Source organism: Callorhinus ursinus, unplaced genomic scaffold (assembly GCF_003265705.2).
Source record: "Callorhinus ursinus isolate GAN/ISIS: 27379988/994484 unplaced genomic scaffold, GSC_fseal_2.0 scaffold14, whole genome shotgun sequence".
Classification (NCBI taxonomy): domain Eukaryota; kingdom Metazoa; phylum Chordata; class Mammalia; order Carnivora; family Otariidae; genus Callorhinus; species Callorhinus ursinus.
Genome location: NW_027397076.1, coordinates 10,777,414 through 10,795,441, shown reverse-complemented (window position 1 = coordinate 10,795,441; position 18,028 = coordinate 10,777,414). Strand labels below are relative to the sequence as shown.

Sequence of the window (18,028 nt, the reverse complement as noted above, 5' to 3'; positions counted from 1 at the left end):
AAAGTCTATTATAACTGCCTGCCTACTTATCTGTTCACCCCCCAGCGGTGAAGAAGCTCCTTGAGGGCAAGGACCCTGTGTTGTTTGTTGTTAGAACTAATGCCTACTATGGACTGAGGCACATCTCAGATACAGGATCAATATGTGGGGAAGAAGACCCAATGACTGGAGAGCAGGCAGAGAGGGGGAAAAGCTGGAGGCAAACGTTTCTGATGCTTTTATTGAAACAATTACCGTAATCATTTTGGTGAAACAAAATCAACTAAACAGACTGGAGGCATGAAGATGACATAATTGATATGAATATTTTTCATTGCTCATTCACCTCTGCTGTTAGCCAGAGCACCCCCTTGAGAGATGATGGCTTAGCCAATAAATCTGGAAGCAAGTTGTTTTATACCCTCTTTGATACAAGGGGACTTTCAAAATCTAGGTAGTTTTAGAACAACAACAAAAATTTTCATGCCTTGATTTTTATGTTTCTTCAAAGGCAGAGACTAGGGGCGCCTGGGTGGCTCAGTCGATGAAGCGGTGAAACTTCTGCCTTTGGCTCAGGTGGTGGTCCTGAGATCCTGGGATCAAGTCCTGCATCGGTCTGCTTCTCCCTCTGCCCCTTCCCTTCATGCTCCCTCTCTCTCCTTCTCTCTCAAATAAATAAATGTTTTTAAAAAAACTGAAAGAGGGCACCTGGGTGGCTCAGTTGGTTGGGCAACTGCCTTCAGCTCAGGTCATGATCCTGGAGTCCTGGGATCGAGTCCCGCATCGGGCTCCCCGCTCAGCGGGGAGTCTGCTTCTCCCTCTGACCCTCTTCCCTCTCGTGCTCTCTATCTCGCATTCTCTCTCTCTCAAATAAACAAAAATCTTTAAAAAAAAAACTGAAAGAAAAGCAGAGACTATCAAAGATCTCATTAATGAGGCATGATAGCGCACATCTTGTCTGTGAGACACTCCCAAGCACTGGGCGGAGGCTAAAGTCAGCCACTCCAGCTTTGCTTTGGGCTCTAAGTTCCCGCCCTGGCTATAATTTTCAGATCTGTTGGTTTGAAAGCATTGTTCGTGGTCCTAACTTTGGTGATGTATTGATATCTGGGGGCTGAGGATGAAAGAAAAATGTCTGTAATAAGTAGATGAAACTTCAAAAAAAAAAAAAAAGGAGGAGCTAGTGTTGATTCAGCTCCTAGTGTGCATCAGAGGGGCTCTGTGTCTCCCTGTCTAAGTGTAGTCCTCAGAAAACCTGTGCAGGGTGGACATCACCACTGTTTTACAGATGAGGAAAACAAGACTCGGAAAGTTCAGCTCGGTGATTTTCCCCCAAAGCACTCCAAGCTCATGGGTGGTAGAGTTAAGATGCAACTAGAGGTCTGGCAAGCAATCCCTCTCTCCTCCCCACTCCTCTGGAGAAATGCACCAGGAATTCTGTTGACATGTTATACAAATGTGACCTTTTTGCTCTTCCTGATTTTACTTTCTGTATTTCTCCCGCTTCTTTTCTCTCCCGACCATGGCCCCAGTTTCAATTCCTATCCTTCCTATGTTTTTGTGGCCTTTGACAAACCATAGGTGGAAATTCTTTAAACAGTGTCTGCAGGTCTTATGAGAAAAAGTGCCATAAAATAATCTTTAAATACTTAAAAAAAGAATTTTTATTCTGCACAATATGGATAAATATATTTAGGCTTTCAGGCACGCTGAATACTGGACAAATAAATTTTCTTGGGATCTTCATATTCACACACACACACACACACACACACACAGAGGATCATTTGTTTTCCATCAGAAATGACATTTGCTTTTGAAATGATTATTCAATACTCTTCTCACCCTCAGCCAAGATTTCCACAATGCCTGGATAAACAAAAAGGGAGTTGAATGCTGAGATTCTTTGGCTTTTTCCTTTTGTGCACAGTATGATAAATAATGATTAAAAGTATAAAATACATGTTAACAATACAAAAAAAAAAACCCATCTCCATTGCGTTGCAGAATGTAGCCTTCACATCCTGGGATGCTGGCCTTCTGACAAATCTGTAAATTTTATTTTCTATGGCCATAGAGACTTTTTTTTAAACTAGAGCCTAAAAGTGAGACAATAACAGTTCATACTGAAGATTACCTACTTTCTCTACAGGAGACTGGCTCAGGTATCAAGAGGGGGAAAAAAAAAGATTTCCATTAGAATCATTTAAAATGATTTAGCAACAACAACCACACAAGACACCCATGATGATGAAAGTCCACTTAAATAATAAGCATTTAAAATAAGACACAAAGCGAGGGAACAGTCACATGGAGCTGCGTTTCCACAGCAATATACCAACTGGAAATAAGAAATATAAAGTAAATCAACCCAACTGGAATTCACAAGTATACCTAGCTTCACAGGATGGATAGGTTCCTAAAAATTTCTGTATAAATACAGTTTCCCCCCCCATTAATTACAGAGAGAGAGAAAGAAATTATTGAAATCTTCCAGTAAATCCCTTTTTAAGGAGAAAAATATTGTGGGTTTTTTTGTTTTTAAGATCTTATTTATTTATTTGAGAGAGAATGAGAGAGAGACAGCATGGAGGGGGAGGGTCAGAGGAAGAAGCAGGGAGCCCGATGCGGGGCTTGATCCCAGGACCCTGGGATCATGACCTGAGCCTAAGGCAGACGCTTAACCAACTGAGCCACCAAGGTGCCCCGGAGGGAAATATTGTTATATGGCAAACAGACATCTGCTTTAACTCCCTGACAGAAATGATTAATTTTTATAATAAATGATTATTTATATAACAGCATGTTTTCTAAAAACTAGGCAAACCTGTATGTCAACTGTGAATATGGAAAGTGGAGAAGAAACCAGAGGGCTGATTTCCATTTTACTTTTGGTATTTAAATGCCACAGTGATAACTGAACAGTGTAGTGCAAAGAGTCAAATAAATTATTGTTAAAGTGCCTTGTAAATTGCTTAGGCCTTCAGTCCATAGTCATTAAAATATATATCTTGCCTGTGGTTTACTCAAGACTACAGAAATTCAGAGTAATCAATCATTCCACTTGGCTTTTATAGCTTTCTAGGTAGTGAGGGCCGAATTTTGCTGAATGCAGGCATTTAATTAGTAGGTATTAGTAAAGTACAATTTTCCATATTAAACTATTGTATATAAACTAGCTTCCTGGAATGCTAACTTGTAAAGACAGGTTATCTTCAGTTCACACAACATACAGGTAATAACGCATTTTTGTCTCTGTGTTTTCTGATTCTACAGGAGAATGCATTCTTTCTGCTGTCATCAAAAAATAATTTCTGAACAAATATTCTCCAAGATTTTTCTTATGTTACTGTCCTATAAACTAAATTTTATTATTATTATTTTTTTCATCGTGGTAAGTGCACTCTTTAATCCCCATCACCTATTTCCCCCACCCCCCACCTACCCCCCCTCTGGTAACCATCAGTGTGTTCTCTACAGTTAAGAGTCTGTTTTTTGGTTTGTCTCTCTCTCTCTCTCTCTTTTTCCCCTTTGCTTGTATGTTTTGTTTCCTAAATTCCACGTATGAGTGAGTTCATATGATATCTGTCTTTCTCTGACTGACTTATTTTGCTACTGTCTAGCTCCATCCATGTTGTTGCAAATGGCAAGATTTCATTCTTTTTACGGCTGAATACATAAACTAAATATTTTAAGACTAACTTGAATACCAGCATTACCTGTTGTGACATTTCTTATGCTATAAAGGAAACTGCACCGTAATTTCTAATTATCCCATGGTTGATGGACTAATTACAGCCATTCTATCACAAAAGTGCAAAGTTCAACAGATACTTTTTCCCTCTACAGTATAAAAGAGCATTTTGACTTTATTTGAAAAAGACTGTGACAAATAGCTATTAATTCAATGCATGCATTCTATCTAATAATGATTTAAATTTACCAATACAAATGACAGGAGGAAATGAATTTGGAATAAACATCTACTTCTCATGGTTCCTGGCATATATGAAAAAGTATTTGAGCAAATGAATCCATTCGATGAAAGGCAATTATTATGGGCAAAATCCATAAATAATCCCATAAAGGGATTATTTTTTCCCTTCCTTACTATGGAAATTCATGGGTTATAATTCTAAGTTGCAGATCTTTTCTTTAATGGTAACTTTTGTTGAAAGATCTCTAACAAGACACCGTTGTTGATTATGTAACATTGATGATATGCTGCTGTGGTTTCTCAGTTCCGTGCCACAAGACAAAAAAATAAAACAATAAATGTTAATTTTTTAAAATGATAATACCTTCTAAATCAACTGCTACCTCTCAGTGTAGATAGAGCTAGATCTCCTGAATGATTATAGTATGAGGAATGACAAGCAATATAAAGCAATATATTATTAAAAATATATAATAAATATATTAAATAAATAAAAATATAATAACAATTTTCACAAAATTCAAACTTTATAACCTTTGAACGGACAGCCTTTAAGAACAAAACACCCCGTCCCAGATGATGTGCAGTGTAATTAGTCAGAAAGGTGTGGTAATGCCATTGATTGTGATCAGCCAGTTGGAAGGATTATCAAATCAACAATCTAGCTATTGCTGTTTTGCAAGAAAACTGATCATTCTTAGGAGTGAATATTAATAAGCACTTTTAAAAAAAGGTTAGAACAAAACTAGCTTTGCAAATTATTGCACACTTTCTTGCAAACGCACAGGAGCTAAATCAACAGTTTATCTAATCATTATCAATACAGCATACTTTAATATATCAGATATAAATAATTGTCACTAAAAAATCATGTGCTGCGTGTTCCGATAAATCTATAGAGATCTGCCTTGTTACCTAGCAACTGAGCAAGTAACTGCCATCCTGCAAAAAAAAACAAAACAAAACAAAATCCTCATTTTTTAGGTAGAAAGGATGTTCAGAAGACTCCACATAAAGATGTTGAGAAGGTCAAAGTATATCTTAAGGTACCACTGCTAACTATTAGAGACATCCATGGCTTACGTTTTGAAATACCATGCAGTAATGAAAATAGTCAATATTTAGATCTATTATTTGAACTGGTCATGAACAACAACGCCCTGCACAGTTTTCGTTTTTTTTTTTTAAGAATCACCATACATCACTAATTTTTTATTTGTACTGTTCCACAGATACAGGATTTCCAACAAGCTCTATGTACAGATTTCTATTCATTGAAAGGGTGATGCTTGCTTGTTTAAAATGTAATAAAACTGTTCTGAGTTATTAGTTCACTGTCAGGGATCCCAATTATTCTTACATTTCATATAACAGCTTAATGCATTAAATTTCTATCATTTGGGGGAGTCTGGCTTGCCAGCTAATAAAAGTTCTGTTTTAATTCGGCTAAAAACCTGTATTCCTGGGCTGTCTGTACACAAAATCTCTCTGTAAGAGCACTGGATGATTGTGACAATTATATCATCTGACTTCTTAGGTCTCTAAAATACAGTACAGGGCCAGTCTTCAAGGCCCAGAGTGAAAGCTGTTCCCTCTGGTGTGCAATGCACGTGGCTGGCCATGGCCTGCATGCTGGTGGTCATGGGAGAGAGAAGAAAATGTGTGCCAGCGGCTCTGCAACAAGCAGAGAATGTTCTGTGGGCAGACATGGTGGTGACTGCCAAGGTCTTCACAGTACTTCAAATCCATTGCTTACACTGCACTCCTGTGTTGACAGAATATGTTATGCTTTCATTTATACTTGTGCAGACAGAGACACAATGAAAAACCTCTTCAAATGATTACATGGAATATAAAGAAGCATAATTAAAAACAGAATGAAGTTATAAATTAAGTACTTGGTAGTGAAATCCACTACACTGTTTTCATTGGATTTTACTCATTCTCACATTACTAGGAAACTCACCTTCTTTGATTTGAGAAGTAATCTGCATTAAGTGTGCTAAATAAATCATATTTACTCAAAATCAATAGGAAAGCAGAAAACAATCTGAGTTTGGGGTGTCGGTTTTTGGGGGAAGGCAGCAGTTCACAAACCCTAATGTTTCAGAGAATTGGTTGAAGATAACTGGTTATGTGCCCCGTGTCTTGCTTGAGAAGCATGGAACTGTTTTATCAGGTTCCAGTGCTTTTCTTTTCCACATGTACTTCACATATATAATCTTATTCAATGCTCATGGCTCTGTAACACAGGGAACAGACATACCAGTATTGCCATTTGACTGATGGGAACCGAAGCTAAGAGAGTGACCCATCTGAAGGCCACAGAAGCTGGTCAACAACAGAGCTGGGATTCATGTCCTGATTCCCAGATCAACATCTATCATAACATATTATGCTTTTAGTTTGAATAAAATTATTTCACTTTATAGAGAATAAGCCTGAATTTTGTTCGCTCTATGTACTCTGTCCATAGAGAGACAACTGAATTTAAAAAGTGATGAAGAGATATCATAAAGATTATTGTCCCTGCCCTCAAATAGCTGAGATGCTCATAGGGAATATGACATATATATGCAAATACCTGAAAACAAGGCACAAAAAACTAGGAGTTCAGAGAAAGGCTGGATTATTTCTAATTGACAGGCTGCAAGGAGAGAGGGGCAGACATGACTTGGAACAAAGGGAAGGATCTGAAACAGCATGAGCAAACACACAAGGGAAGATGTTTGTGGTGATGGGGTCTTAGTCAACCAAAATCTCCATAATTTACTCCTTATGCTGGTTAACCTTTTTTATATAACGGTTCATCTTCCCCTGCCTATAAAAAGAGTCTATTTCCATTTGCTTTGGTTAATAAGATTAAAACATTTTTATGTTTCATGATATAAATTGTACAATTTAAGATACATTATGCTGAATTTTAGAGCTAGAGGGAAGATTGGCTTTATAAATGAGGAGCCTGAAGTCCGGAGAGATTTGAGTAGCTGGAAGCTGTGTGACTACAACTTCTTAAAAAAGTAAATATATGCAAAGTGCTTAGAACAGTGCATGTCACATGAAAGGATTATGTGTGTTTGATATTGTTTATTTTTATTCTAATTATTATTGCAAGAGTTAGATCTGGAATCTGTTTCCTAATTTCTGGAATAGTGTTCTTTTCCCTAAGCATGTTACCTCAAAATACAGCAATTCTTTATAATATACATCTTCTAAGAGCAAAAGCTGTATTTTAATTATAAAACCGATTAAGTAAAAATGTATATATAGAGTCACTCTGAAAACAGATAAAAATTGAGCCTTATAACTAATAGCTTATAGCCTTTTATTTAAAATCAAATCTTTATCACTTTCAATTATATATAATTGAAGTTATAATAGCTAAAAGCAGCAAGTTCAATGACCTCTGAAAGGCAACACTTCAGTTACTAGTTACTGTGTAGATCCGGAAGTATAAAATCTCCTATCTTTAAAATGTTCTCAGATCTACATTTCTCACTAAGTCATACCAATCATTAACCTGATAGGTTTATACTGAAAGATTTCAGACATTTGTTATGTTAGGAACAGTTCCCACTGAGCCTAAAGAGTTCATACGTGAACACATCTGGATTAGTGCATATTCATCATATGATCCCCCATGTTTATATTCTCTCTCTCTAGTTGATCTAGGTACCACCTATATGCTGAGCATCTTTCCCCTGAGTTTCAGACCAGTAGATCCAACAACCTGCTCAACATTTCCACCCGGATGTCAAGTTTCTCAAACTTAAAAATCTTACAACAGAATTCTTGATTCCTTCCCCTACGCTAGCCCAATCTGCTCCTCACCTACCCAGTTGCTAAGACCAGAAATTTAGGACTCATTCATAGCTCCTTTCCTTCCTTCATCTTTCAAATTAAATCATCAGTAAGACATTTAGGTTCTATCTCCAAAATATAACCCAGAGTCTGATTTAAGATGGAAAATTTAAATTGCCTCACAGAACTTTGCTTCCTAAATAAATACCTAACAAAATGTGAAGAAAACGGTGAACATTAGGAAAACAAAACAAAACAAAAAAACCCAACAGTAACCAATCAAGGAGAGGCATGTACAGATCAACAAATTTCAAAACCGGTGGCCAAGGAAAGAAACAGAAGATTCTGGAGCAGGATTTAAAAGAAAAAAAAAAAAAAGGCACAGTGTTGCTTGGCTTTTAATCCTGTTCTCACTACCCAGGGAGGTGAGTCAACAAAATTCTGAAAGTTCTCACTAGTAATCCTAAATTTAGAGAAAAGCAGTCAGTGAATATCCTTTTCTGTTTCTTCTCTCTACTAATGGAAACGTGTGAAATGGGAGAATGGGAGCAAAGGGCTGACTCCATGGAACTGAAGACTCCAGGGTTGCCCACAGTAAGGAGGAAACCCACCACACTGCAGGTTATCTCCAGGGTAGCTACTAGCTCAACTGGAACCCTTTAGTTGAGAAACCCCCCCAAAAAAGGGCATCCTTGGTATTTCCCACCCTTTCCCTCCCAGTTTGGTGAAAAGACTGATAATGGGGACATTCAGCAAAATATGAGAAAGCACAGCCCAGGAAATCTATAACCAAGATTGCATATGGCTTGAGCTACCTCTCTCTACAATTTCTACCCCACGCTGCAATCTCTTCAGACTTCAGAAAAGTGAAGAGACCCAGGCAGCAAAAAAGGAAGGAAGAAGGAAAGAAGGAAGCAAACTGGTCCCAAGAGAGCTGGAAAGTGATTTAAGAAGTTACTTACACCATGTCTGGGCAGAGTTCCCCAAACACCAGCAAGATGAAGAAAAACAGCATGGTCAATATGCATGGAAGGAGGAAAGAGGAGCTGAAGAGAGGATGAAAAGAAGGAGGGAGGGAACGAGGAATGGAAGAAAATAAAATGTAAGGGTCACACCTTGAGGAACTAAATCTAGAAAAACTTTATTTAAAGAAAAAGAAGGAAATCCTCACATAAACTTTCTACTCCAGAAGAACAGTTTCAGTAAAAATTGAAGCTTACTGACAGAATGGTGAAACAACTGAATGGGATGAAAAGAGACTGTGGACTGAAGGAAACAAACAGGGAACAAAGAGCATCATTTCAGAATGAATCAATAGATGAGAAACATCAGGAAACAGAGGAGACACTTCTGAAAATGGAATTACTGACACAGAAGAAGAGAATTTCATGCTCACTGTGAATGCAGATGAAAATAAAAAAAGATTACATTATAAAGAAATAATAAATGTGGAAGAGAGACAAAGATGATCCAAAACAAGGATAATTGATGTCCCTGAAGTAGGTAACAATACAAATAGAACAGCAAGTATATTCAAAGATAGGACAAAGATCAGCAAATTTAAAGAGCACACTGTAATTTTGACTCAAACAGAACATTCAACACCTGGATATATCCTAGCTGTGCTACTGAGCTGTGAAGAGAAAGAAAGAATTTTTAGGGGTCCAGGCAGGAAAAGCAAAGCATCTACAAAGGGTGGTCTCAGACTGCACTGCAGCTGTGAATGCTAGCAAACCAAAATTATAAGGGAGAGAAAGCATAAAACAAGAATGTTATACTCAATATACAAGACACTGAATATCAATATGCAGAATCAATTTAACATATTTAAAATCGGAATATGTAGTTTAAAAAACATAATGATTCCAAGTGTGAGGTTGGGTTTGCAGTAAAGCTACCGAGGCTTAAGTTCCAAGACCCTTCACCTACCTGGGTGATTTGCTTTTTCCGAGGCTACAGGGTATGTGTATTGGGGGGGGGGGTTTCCACAGCAAAGCTTTCATAAAGCTTTTGTACAATTTGTAAAATACACTTTATTTCCTTTTTAAAATTTTTATTATTTATTTAATTTTTTAAAGATTTTATTTATTATTTGAGAGAGAGAGAATGAGATAGAGAGCACGAGAGGGAAGAGGGTCAGAGGGTGAAGCAGACTCCCCGCTGAGCAGGGAGCCCGATGTGGGACTCGATCCCGGGACTCCAGGATCATGACCTGAGCCAAAGGCAGTCACTTAACCAACTGAGCCACCCAGGAGCCCTAAAATTTTTATTTTTTAAATTTATTTAAGTTTAATAACTCCTAAAATCATGACTTTGGTAACAAACCAAAGTGTATTAGCACTACCAGTGACTTTGTTCTGTTTGTTTTTTAGTTTTCTATTTTTGAGTATAGTTGACACACAATGTCACGTTAGTTTCAGGATACAACATAGTGAATGAACTTCTCTATACCTTATGCTGGGCTCACCACAAGCGTAGCTACCATCTGTCACCATACAATGCTGTTATAGTATCATTCACTCTATTCCCTGTGTTGTGCCTTTATTCCCGGGACCTACTCATTCCATAACTGGAAGCCTGTATCTCCCCCCCCCCCCCCCCTTTTGCCCATCTCCCAACCCCTTTCCCTCTGGTAATCCTCAGTTTGTTCTCTGTATTTATAGGTCTGATTCTGCTTTTTGTTTATTCGTTTGTTTTGTTTTTCAGATTCCACATGAATGAAATATCTTTCTCAGTCTGATTTACTTTACTTAGCATAATACGTTCTAGATCTATCCATGTTGTTGCAAATGACAAGATTTCATCCCTCCTATGGCTGTGTAATATTCCATTGAATTATACTCCATTTTCTTTTTTTTTAAAGATTTTATTTATTTATTTGAGAGAGAGAATGAGAGATAGCACGAGAGGGAAGAGGGTCAGAGGGAGAAGCAGACTCCCTGCTGAGCAGGGAGCCCGATGTGGGACTCGATCCCAGGACTCCAGGATCATGACCTGAGCCAAAGGCAGTCGCTTAACCAACTGAGCCACCCAGGCGCCCTATACTCCATTTTCTTAAAAAGGAGTCCCAAATTCTCAATTCTCAAGTCCCACAAAATCTCAATTCACTCCCGCTCAAACCACTTAGCATTTTCCATAACCATTTCTCTTAAGCATAAGGGGAGAACTTTTAGGAAATAATTCTTGTAGTAAAGAGACCTCTGCTTAAAGTTTAAGAATTATTTACTTCTTCTTACCTCCATTTTTTTCTGCTGTTAAATATAAAGAAATTAAATTTTAATGTTTTATTTTGAAAGAGCATTTCCAGTATGATTCCATCATTGCCATTGTTATAAAAGTATTTCTTTCTATTCATGCATCCATTTATCATTCCCTTTGCATATATGCATAGAAGGATGCTTGCAATGATTTCAGTCTAATGTTATAAATGGTTATTTCTGGGTGGTGGGGTTTAGGGTAATCTGAAGAGTTTAGTATTTGCTTTGTGTGCACTGCCTAGTTATGGCCACATATCGAAATATCAAAAACAATACAGTGATTATTTTCCTTAAAAATGCCAAGATATTAACAGATGTTACTTTGGGTGGTGTGAGCCACCCATGGAGAATTATTATTTTCTTCTTTGTATTTTCCTATATTTGTAGAATTTCAAAAAGCTTTTCCCACTATGATAGGGACTTTCCATGACTCTTGACTCTTTCCACATATCTCTTCTTTGTTTACGGCCACAGCCCAGTCCAAATCAGTGTCATTTCTCCCCTGGACTACTTTATTTATTTATTTATGAAGATATATTTATTTATTTATTTGACACAAAGAAAGACAGAGAGAGAGAGACAGAGCACAAGCAAGGGGAGCAGGAGAGGGATAGAGAGAAGGAGACTCACCGCTGAGCAGGGAGCCTGATGTAGGACTCGATCCCAGGACCTCGAGATCATGACCTGAGCCGAAGGCAGATGCTTAACCGACTGAGCCACCAAGGAGCCCCTCCCCTGAACTACTTTAGTGGTCTTCTACGTGGTCTTTCTGTGTCAGCTCATGTCCTAGTATTATCCAGCCTTCCTAAAACAGCCAGTGGATTCTTTTCAAAGGTACAACAATCACACCGCTGCTTTCCGTTCTCCATTTGCTCCACACTGTTTTTAGAATAAAACACAAACTCTTTGCCATGCCTGGGAAGGCTGACCTGCAACCGCACTGGACTACTCCCTGCTGCCCGAACACACTGCTCTTGGTCCCCCAAAGGCTTTTCCACATGCGGTTCCCTTTGCCTGGAACGCTCTTTCCCCAGCATCTCTGCGTGGTGGGTTCCTGCTCACCATCCGGGTCTCTGAGAGGCACTGTCTCCGGGATACCATCTCTGAGCAAATGTTTTCAGGTAGCATCCTTCCCCTCCAGGAAACTCTCAAGCACTTCACCTGCAGTATGGCTTCACAGCACTTATCACTACCTGAGATTATCTTCTCCATTTATTTATTGACTTGTTTTGTGTCACTCCTTCCCAACTATTTGCTCTAGAAAACCAGAACCTTGTCTATTTTGTTCACTAGTATATTTCCTGCCCTAAGCAGGCAGACATTTAATAAATATTTCTAGAAGATAGCAGACATCCAATAAATATTTCTCAAGTGAATGAATACACACAAAGATTGTTTCTAAGCTTTAAAGGAAGGGCTGAATTTGCAAAGCTGTCTTTTAAGTCAGTTGCTTAGAATTCAGAATGCGTGTTCCTTCAAATAAGCTACAGTATAAATGATAATTAAATATCAAAGTTAGCCCACAAAAGTCTACTGGACCCACAGTGGAATAAAATTCTGCATATGTGCAACAAAAATACAAGAAAATCAACATGATGAATTATCACTGGCATAATATACAATTAAAAAGAAATATTTTAACTTATTTAAATATGGACAAATGACAACTATTATTTATCTTTCATGAGGGTGGAGACATTTGTGGGTATTCTGAAGGAGACTTCAGAGCATTTTCAAGGGCTGGAGAGCTTTCTGGTTCTGGTTTTTTATTGCATATAAGCTCACTTAAAAATGTAGAGCTTTTGGCTCCTTTGATAACAGACATATCTTTAGTCACTAGTATCACCCTGAATGCTCATGAGGTGGGTCACTGTTTGTATCAAAAATGTAAAACAGGAAAAACTAGAGTGGTATTCTGGAGGCATTAAGAGAGGGGACCAAGGCAAGGGATGAAGGGGTATGTGTGATCTGAAAGCTACCTGACCTAAGAGCAATGAACGAGAGGAGAGAAAAAGTCAGTGGTGAATGGTTAGGAGATGATGGAGGAAAGAGGTTCTCCCACTAGCCATGAGGAAATTTCATCTTCCCAGACAGTTTTCCTGACCAGAGTACTTTAGGGTGGGTAAAAGAAGGAAGAGCCAGTGTGTAAACAATGTTGGAACTTGGGAGGGACTATATATTTTTAATTTGAAGCTTTGTCCCAAATTTGGTTTGGCATGAGTTTTTATGACTAATCTACCAGTAGGGTGAAATAAATAGCATCATTCATATCAGGAGTATCAACCAACCCCTGGGAGATGTTTGGGAGGCAATGCCAGACCTTCCATTCTGGAGGGAAAGCTATACTACAAGAAAACAATTGGAACCAATTATTTTTATACTAAGTTGACAGTTAGGACAGAAAAAAAAATGCATTAAGAGCCAAGAGATACTGCATATGGTCGGCAAGTCTTTTCTGGAGAAGTGAATCATGGAGATAAAGAGAAGCAGCTTATTTTTACACTTACATCTTATATTTCTAGAAAAATAACTACAACATGGTCGTGATTTCTAAACACAGGGACATAAGACTTTTATGAACATCATACAACACAAAACATACCACCTGTTATAGCTACAACTCTATGCGAGTCACTCTGAAGCCTTAATTAAAACCAAAATCGACCATAAAACTCACAGTTACCAAAAAATTATTCTAATTGACATGTGTTAAAATGAGAGGATGCTCAAAGAGTCTTAAAGTACAATTTTTCTCTTGCCAAGAGTCTTGGTTTTAAAATGGCCACAAAAACCTAACCCTGACCAATGTTAACCCCAGTACCATTTAAACATATGGCCAAGGGGCAGTCAGATGATGCTCGGGGCACCCACTGATTCTACCAGTCCTCCCATGCTCTGCAAAGGCAGCTGTGTGTGGTGACAGAGGTGCCACAGCATGCAAATGTGGGCCTTCAGGAAGATCTCAACGCAATCCTTGATCTTCCAGAGTGTGTCCTTGTGGCTGGTCCTGTGAGGTCAGTAGTTTCCGTTCAGTTTCATTAATTCCAAACCCAAAAGAGATGTATCCATAAAAGTCATTTATAGAACAACTTTGTTTTGAGACTTACCTAAAACTGTACTATCAGGTATTTGGTAACCAAGGGGGATCAGAACATGCATTTTTGCTTCTTCCAGTTCAAGTTTTGTTTTGGTCTTCTCTGCATTTCCTCCTGTTCTCATGAGAGAAAACCACCAGTAAACAGTCCCTAAGTCTTTGCTTTGTAAAAACCACAACTAGGAGATATGTGCTAAAGACACAAATTTTTAGGGAATTAATCTAAGTAAGCTAATCTATCCTCACAGTTTTTTAAAGGAAAAAAAATGACTCAGCTTAATCATATTTGACTCAAAAAAAAACAACCCATCTCATGATTGTATGAGGAGAAAGCAGAAATCAGATGAACAAGCATGGTTTTCGTCTCACACTAGAGTTATAAGAAAGGTTAATTTTTACATGAAAATTACATCTACATAAAAATAGATTTCTGGAACAATGCATTATTGACAGTTATGTGGGAAGATAAATGCACTCATGTAAATGTTCTTTCTCAAGCAAATTATTAAATATATTGACAGTATTGTACTTTGAAAACAATCATTTTAAAGAAACCAAATATCAATATAAGTGTAAAGACATCATAGCTAATGTAATCTTTAACTCAAAGAAATACGTATGAAATAATTTTTTTCCAAGGCTTATTGATATACATTGCTATTAAAGTCAATGGTAAACATTTATGCTTTGTTCTTGTCTATTGTCCATGGAAGGAAAAAAATAGGTAGCCAATTGGTAAATCTGGATTCTGTTCACACTTCCATTGTCATGGAGAAATGCTGACACTGGTAGCCTATGAAAGACCTAGTACTTTGACTACTGGTATTGGCACTTGGAAATCCTAAATCTGAGTTACTGCTCTAAGTCCAAAATATGTAAAAATCAAACATATCTATGGAAATACAAATGTTTTACGCATGACCATTAATGACTTTAATCAAGCAGATCTCCAAATTAATTTTGCTAATTGTTCATTCCTCCCGGGACATTAACTGGCTTGATGGATATTTCTGGGACATATGTTGACACTAGCATCTGGTCAGAAATAGGGACATCAATAAACTCTACCCGGTATCTCTACAGACTCTGCCAGTGCTATAAACACTGATGATACTGAAGCATTTATTTCAATAAAACATTTGGAGAACGTGTCTGCCTTACATTTAGAGAAAGGATAAGCCTGCTTTAAAACCCATGGTACTCAAAAATGCTTACTCAATGAATGATGCAATGAGAATGACTTGATAATAAGCTGGAAAATATCTGCCAACATTTACAATAGAGTAATAACATCACAAATGATTATTGGGAATGCCTTTCCTGCATAATGTACTGTCTACTAGTTTATACTCTATTTGGAACATGTAGAGTGCCTTTAAACAAATACTACTATTTTAAAGAAAGCAAGTCCCTAACATTTCAAACCTACTGTACCATTTTCAGTAAATTATTAGCAAGAAATGTATCAGAATTCAATATACGTATACAGAATTGGTTACACCTGCAAACTTTTAGATTGTTAGTAACTGCTCGGCGACTGTCACTTTAAATTGCTGACAAATAAATGCATTGATACAGTTTTGTTAAAAATTCATTACCCCAAAGTATCTTACTTAATACTGCACCATGCTATATTTCAAAATTATTTTAATGGAGATTTGATCTCCCAGTAGAGGCAAAACACTTTGTTCTCTGTCTCTGGTTCCCCTTAATAGAACTGTAACAATATATAAGGTTTCTCATTCCTGATAAAAGGATGTATAGTCACCCTGCTATCACTGATCAAGGAAAAAATACTGCTTCTACTAAAAATGCCAAAGCGCATCAAGCAAAGTAATTCCAATGCAGTAAAACTGAGTTTGGCAATTAGCAACTGCTGGACAAAGTTCCCATCCTTGAACAAGGAGCTCTAATTCTTCACTGCTTTTCCCCAAAATTGTATCTCCCTTTGCATTCTGAAGCTTTCAAAAAGTCTTTGTAACAATGTTTTTGTATATCACTGTCACTGAGTCTCCTAGGTAGCATGCATCTGTTTTAATTTCATTTATACTAGTTACTCCTTTCTCCACCATTTCAGTCCAGGAGGATCACTGCCATCAACACACCAAGCGTTACTCACGACTGACAGAACAACAGAACGGAACACTTCTGAAGAAGGCTTTACGGTGGAATAAAGCCAGCACAAGTCATTACAGCCTATTTTGTCACAGAGCCATCAACAGTATGGACTCAAATAACCCAGACACCACTGGCATCTCCTTGCCTAAGCTCATTTGCGGAGTACAAAGAACACACAGGTTTCGAAGCAACCTCTGAGATATTTCCTAATATTCTTTCCTCTTTTCCCTTCTGGCTCTAAACTTCAACAGGAATCTACCCTATTGTAAAGACTCTCAGAAGAGAATTGCAGACTCCCTTAGTAGCTTGGGTCAACGTTCAGAAAAGTCTTCAGTTGTACCTAAATTCCTCATGTAGCCCTTCCAACACTATTTCTTCTAATTCTGTCTTTCCAGATGCAAGAGCCCATATAGCAAGTATACTAATATAAGTATCTAAGAGTCATTAAAGACCTCAAAGTTCTTATGCATCCATTCTACAGATACAACATATTGGGCATATATATGCAGCACGGGGACTGAATTTTTAGTCTTCTAAAACTAACATCTCAGTCACTTGGAGAGGAGAAATGATAACTGCAGTGAGTACTAGCCTTCCTGGTCAATCTCTGAAAATGCAAAGCCTTCCTGAGCTGCCTATTTGTTTTAGGGGCTTATGTTTGCAGACAGCTGGTATTCTTGGAGAGAAAAGAAACAACTAACCAACCAACCAAACCAAACTAACCAACCAAACAAACAAACAAAAAACAACACGCGGCAGTGGCAGTATCCTTACAAAAACAAGTCCTTGTTTCGCTTTGGCAAGTTTTAGCCTGGAGTAAAATTACATCCAAGTTACAACCACGGAAATTGGGATTTCAATAGAAATGCTGACCCGACCTTCACGAAAGCAGCAAATTGCAGTCTCTGCTGCTGTTACTGCTCTCCAAGGCGTTCCATTGGAAGGTCCACGTCCACGTCCACGTCCCCCTCCGATTAATCAACGTATAAAAAACACGAGGAGAGAGGGCACGCTCAAAACCAACCCTTCCAGGGTCTATTCTTCCTGCTACTCCTCAAAGGTGATTCAAAGCGCACCTGGAAATTGCATGGGTTGTCCTGGCTTTTTAATTTTGAAAACAAATGACCTTTGGAAAATATATACTCGTGAAAGTCAAACCATTTGGAGAGACCTCCAGTAATTTACCGCTTCAAACTCCTCGCAACCGCGAAGATGAGGAAAGGGAAAATGTGCCCAACCCGGGGGGTGGGAGGTGGGGGAAAACCAATAAGCAAACCACGTTTAAAAAAAAAAAAAAAAAAAAAGCCCACACAGTAGAGACCGCTAGCCTGGGCTGCAACAAATGCCCCGGCAAACCTTCCCGCAGCCTTCCCGGATTTTCCGACCCAGCTTCCTTTTTCCTTTCCTGCCCCAGCTACCGCTCCACTTCTCGCAACCGCATCTTGGCGAGCAGGGGCCGTGGGCAGCGGGGGGAAGCTGTGCCCCGCGCCGCCAGCTGCCACCCCGCTACTCACCCGAGCCGGTCGGCACTAGCGACGGCAGCGGCCGCGGGCTGATTGCGAGCCGGGATCCGCGAGGGCTGGCGGGCTCTGGCCCCCGTGGACGCGGACATGTGGCTGGAACCTCCGCTCCCCTAGCCGTTGCCTCTGAGCATCTTTCTGGGCGCCCCCAGCGAAAGCGAGCGGCGAGGCGAGGGCGAGCGCGCCGAGGAGGGGCGGGAGAGGCGCCGAGCCTGGCCGCGCCGCGCCGCGCTGCGCCGAGCGCCGGGCTCTCCCCGCCAGCTCCCCGGGCCCGCGCGCGCGCGCGCCCCACGCCGCGCCCCCAACCCCGCCGCGCGCCCTC

At 39.1% G+C, this 18,028-nt stretch overlaps 1 protein-coding gene across 19 annotated transcripts in view; it reads right to left on the bottom strand.

Moving 5' to 3' along the window:
• ANKS1B (ankyrin repeat and sterile alpha motif domain containing 1B) overlaps nucleotides 1-18,028 on the bottom strand; it is a 1,107,306-nt gene that overhangs the window by 130,214 nt on the left and 959,064 nt on the right. For 2 of the 19 annotated variants that reach the window (XM_073900451.1, XM_073900454.1), the window contains exon 1: nucleotides 17,701-17,952. The exons of 16 other annotated variants lie outside the window; for them this stretch is intronic. The gene's annotated coding sequence lies outside the window, so the exon portion shown is untranslated. Of the gene's footprint in view, nucleotides 1-17,064; nucleotides 17,138-17,700; nucleotides 17,953-18,028 lie in introns of those variants that run through there. One more of the 19 variants, XM_073900453.1, reaches the window with a different exon arrangement.